This window comes from Palaemon carinicauda, chromosome 10 (assembly GCF_036898095.1).
Source record: "Palaemon carinicauda isolate YSFRI2023 chromosome 10, ASM3689809v2, whole genome shotgun sequence".
Taxonomy (NCBI): Eukaryota; Metazoa; Arthropoda; class Malacostraca; order Decapoda; family Palaemonidae; genus Palaemon; species Palaemon carinicauda.
This window is the reverse complement of record NC_090734.1, coordinates 128,495,508-128,500,507: the sequence shown is the minus strand read 5'-3', so window position 1 is coordinate 128,500,507 and position 5,000 is coordinate 128,495,508. Positions and strand designations below refer to the sequence as shown.

General features: G+C 34.4%; 1 protein-coding gene across 1 annotated transcript in view; it reads right to left on the bottom strand.

The window, feature by feature from the left end:
- Window positions 1–4,710, bottom strand: part of LOC137648748 (uncharacterized) — a 37,766-nt gene extending 33,056 nt beyond the window's left edge. Inside the window, exon 1 of the mRNA XM_068381831.1 lies at window positions 4,553–4,710. The gene's annotated coding sequence lies outside the window, so the exon portion shown is untranslated. The remainder of the gene's footprint in view (window positions 1–4,552) is intronic.
- Window positions 4,711–5,000: the final 290 nt, after the last annotated feature.

Sequence of the window (5,000 nt, the reverse complement as noted above, 5' to 3'; positions counted from 1 at the left end):
GAAATAATCTGAAATAAAAAAAAAACAACGTTATTGTTGATGACGGAACCCGAAGCCAAAAAAAGGAAAAAAAAAAGAAAAGAAAAAAAGACAAACTACACGCCTGACCTAAATCCTGGTCCGTTCCATTTGCCCTCTGGCGGACGCCTCACTAGACCGATGCGGGTGTTTTTGCTTGTTGAAAATTATTGATAATGTCTTATAGCAACAAGTGATCACGATCTTATGTATAATGATGGACAATCTTCATCTTGTGGACAGTTTAATCTAAGAACAACGAGCATAAGGAGGTTGCATGTGCGTGGTGGCATAAGACTAGCTAAATCTACCGTCAACAAGACCGAGGTCTCACCTGGTTGGCTCTTGGCCAGATCTTAGCAACCGGGTATTGAAGAATTTAAATCGTCCCCGCCTCTTCTTCCTCTTCTACAATGCTTCTTGTTGGGTTCGAAGGATTATTGCATGCATTTAGTGATAAAACGTTACATCAAAAGCAACAATTAAAGATGCACATTTTTACCATGGTGTAAAGGGTATTTATCGTGCCTCAATCCAACACCCCCCCCCCCAACCCCGAAAAAGTTATTCTATTCCCTATATTACTTGTTCCAATCGTTATTTAGTTTTAAGATCGGTTTGATTACAATCTTAAATCTGAAGCAGATGTGGACCGATATGTTATTCATACTGATATCAGGTATAATTATCCTAATCATCATTATCAATATTTTTATCATAATAAAAACTAAACCAAAAATAAAATACACTGTCAAAAATAAAGCAATGTGTCATTCTCAAATAAATAATAATAATAATGATAACGAATGGAACTTCCACAACGTCTTATAATTACGTGGGGCTTCGGGAGTGTCTATCTTAGGAGGTCCTTGACCGTACCGGTCCTAAGCACCACCGTTTTATAATGCTGTTCTGAGAAGAGAGAGAGAGAGAGAGAGAGAGAGAGAGGAGAGAGAGAGAGAGAGAGAGAGAGAGAAGAGGAGGAGGAGGTTTGTCCTGAACATGGTAAGCATAATAATGATTGGCTTAACGAAGATGGGTGAGTCTTTAATTGAACGGGTATATTACGCAATCATTTTCTTTTTGATTGCATTATTCTACTTTATCAAATTAGTATGACATTCACACACAATCGGTTCTATCTAAAACCAGTTCTCCAGAGTTCAGACCCATGCTTGCATAATATCAGCTAGAGTGTCACTTAAATAACCAACGAATTCATGTCAGACTAGAAGCATCTACTAACTTCTCCAGGGTTGCCAAATACCGCCATCGATAATAAAAAAAGACTCCAGGAAGAGCTGGATACGATCCACATACCAACGAATATGTAACGGATCTATCACCAAACGTTTCTTATTTTAAGAATGCGGTTTAATGAATAAAATAGGAGATTAAATCTAATCTCTCTCTCTCTCTCTCTCTCTCTCTCTCTCTCTCTCTCTCTCTCTCTCTCTCTCTCTCTCTCTCTCTAAATTCGCCATTCCTTATCGACTTACTAATATTTATTTTAATAGAGTCGTAAGGCAATAGAGACTTTAGAGAGAGAGAGAGAGATTGAATAGGATGTCAGGTAACTCTCTCTCTCTCTCTCTCTCTCTCTCTCTCTCTCTCTCTCTCTCTCTCTCTCTCTCTCTCTTAAATTCGCCATTCCCTTTCGAGTTAGATTAAAAGAAATAAGTTGTCCATCCAGGTGCCGTCAATTAAAAATAAAAATGTTTAAAATAATATACACGTAAACATATTCTCTGAAGACGATGTAAAATGTACACTGTTATAAATTTCCGGTAAATAAAACGGAAAAAAATCCTGGAATAAATGTTGCCAGACATTTACCGCTTTAAATACGGATATATTGACATAAAGGAGAGATATTACGGTCACCACCCCCGTAATATATAATAGCAAAGTATGGTAAAATTACGGTCGCTTGTATTTTACTATAATACGACTGAGAAACAGTATATTTTTACGGAATTTTTTCGAATAAAATTACGTTTTTGTTTTAACAGTGTATGCATACATAAGTAAATTCATAAGTTCGAATAATCCGAAAGAACAACCTTACACAATAAATCTACAAAAAAAAAAAAAGTTAAAATAAGAAACATCTATATGAACGGTTAAACAAGACAATACCTTTGCCACCCCCCCCCAAAAAAAAAATTATAAATAACTACAGACAGAAAATAAACAACGGAAATGTACACCTTAACAATGTGTACACTGGACGAATATAAAGAAATACTCCCAATTATTTCGGTAAGTAATTCTACCTTGACAGAAAATACAACTCGAAGGTCATAAGGTCAGGAGGAAATTTTTCAAGGTCATTAAGAATACAAGACTCTTACGGAAACCGCGAATTCTTTCTTCGTCCGCTAACCGCAACGAGAATTACTATTTACAAGATACAGTAAATTTTACTACGGCAAGGAGGGTGAGCCAAATCTGTGATGTTTTGAAACTAGCAATGAAAATTGCACAATTGAAAGAATTGAGGTGGTTTTAAATGATCAATTTGTATTCATTATTTTACATGTTAACACATTTTAGAATCAATTTTTGTATTAAAAAAAAAAAAAAAAAAAAAAAAAAAAAAAAAAAAAAAAAAAACCACTTTTAAGAGGCATACTACATCATTCAATTTAACGTTATAAACAGCGTAGAATTTTACAGAATCTTGAACAGATATAAGTTAACTAATGCGTATAAAACAGGCTTGCACATGTGATAGTAACTTCTACATTATTAAAAAATAGACGCGTGAAATAAGAGTTTCGGATACCAGATATGAAATGCGCAAATAACAGTACTCACCAAGACTGCTCTGGTAACGTAACTTTTGATTGAAGATTGTCCAATAGATTGAAAATAGAAGACATGCAGTTTCATACAAGCGAAAAGGGTCATGCATGCATGGCGAAATGCATGAAAAAAACACAAAGTTAAACATCATACATCTAATATACTGTGTAAACCTAACATGATCTTCCACTGTCTTGGGTTAGAGTTCTCTTGCTTGAGGGTACACTCGGGCACACTATTCTCTCTAATTTCTCTTCATCTGGTTTTGTCGAAGTTTATATAGTTTATATAGGAAATATTTGTTTTAATGTTATTACTCTTCTTAAAATATTTCAATTTCCTTGTTTCCTTTCCTTACTGAGCTATTTTCCTGTTGGGGCCCCTGGGTTTATAGCATCCTGCTTTTCCAGCTAGGGTTGTAGCTTAATAATAATAATAATAATAATAATAATAGCGACTGAAAAGAGACTTTATATAAAAATACAAATGTGGATGAACGCTACTCCACCCATGTGAATTCATTTCCCTACTGAAGATCCGTCCAGCAATGTCATAGATGACCAACTGTCATGATTGGGTCAAAGGTAACCAGTAACGCATAATCGCAATTGGCAGAAATACATACCAATCGAAATTTCATTAACGTCAAGAAAACAAAAATCAAATTACGCATTTCGATTATACGAACAAAGGATAAAAACAGGTCATACTCCAAGGTTTTTGAGACGAAACTCAGGACTTTCTTGCTTTCAAAGTGCTTCAATAATGGGGATTTGAGAATGAACACACATAATGCTGGGTGATACTCCAAATACGCAAGAGTGTGTACAGTAAATTGATGTTGTAGGAACAGAAAAAAAATAGTCCTTAAAGTAAAATAAATAGGAGGAAAGAAACCACATCCCCAAACAAGCAAACGAAAATTATGAAGTCGCATTTCTAAGAAAAAAAAAAAAGTCAATTTGAACGAACCAAAGCACAAAGTCCCGCTTTCCGACCAGAGAAGCCGAGGGTAACAAAACAATCATAGCTGTTATTTTTCACGGTTTAAGAAGGGTCATGGTTATAAAGTGATGAGTGAAGGAAATGTCAAAAATAACCCGGAGTGACCTCTCTTACTTGTGGACGAGGTCAAGACTTATAGAGTAGTAGTAGTGGTTACATTTTAATGATAACAATAATAAAAATATTTATCATCATTATTATTGTTGGTTATACTTATGATAATAGTTAAATTATTATCAATAATATCATCATTGGTAATAGTAGCAGTTCCAAAGGAGTAATGATGTTTTAAAATGCCATTTTTGTCTATAGATATTTTTTACAAACCTTTCATCGAAACCAATTAACCCAGTCTATATTTTTAGCGTTTTCTGAGATAAACTAAATATTCATGCTTTTTTTTTTATAAAACGTATGTTTTGCCAACATGAAAACTTTCGTATATTTCTTTTTAATTTCCCATTCATAAAATCAATTTTTCTATCATGTCCAAAACGTGTTTTGAATACAACTGTTTATACAAGTAAATATAATTAGGTCATTAATGGTTCAATTACATTATATTTTCAGCAATGTAATTGAAGTCAAATATATAGAACAAGTTATCATAGTCCCAAAAATCCACGTTGTAATAAACCGTTATGGCAGAAACCACCCACCCATACAATGTTGCAGATATACTCCATACTATAAACCGAAAAAATAAAAAGAGAAGACTTACCTTTGATTTCTATAGCTTAGCGATCTTAACAAATTGGTGAAGTCAAGATGACGATTCGTGGTCAGAGCCTTCGCGAAGATCCGATCCTTCAAAGCTTCAGACACACTCGTAGGTCAATGCCAACTAACCGGTCGACGCCAGCGCCTGTGTCGATCTTGACCTCCTCCTAAAGCCGCTGCTGCCTGGCGTATGTGGAGGGAAAAATTGTCGTACGTAAAAATCCTTTCGTTCGTCATCAAAATGGTTTTGGTCGGTCGATAAATCTTCTTTGGTTAAGAATCAAACCACACTATGTTTGATATCTTTCAAAATTGTACAATCGCAAACATTTCCGTGATAAATTTAATCCCAAGTTAACGCAAGTGAAAGAAACATTATATTTTGTAATATATAATAATATATTCAATTATAGATTTGCAGATTGTTATATCATATTTGCATTGAACAA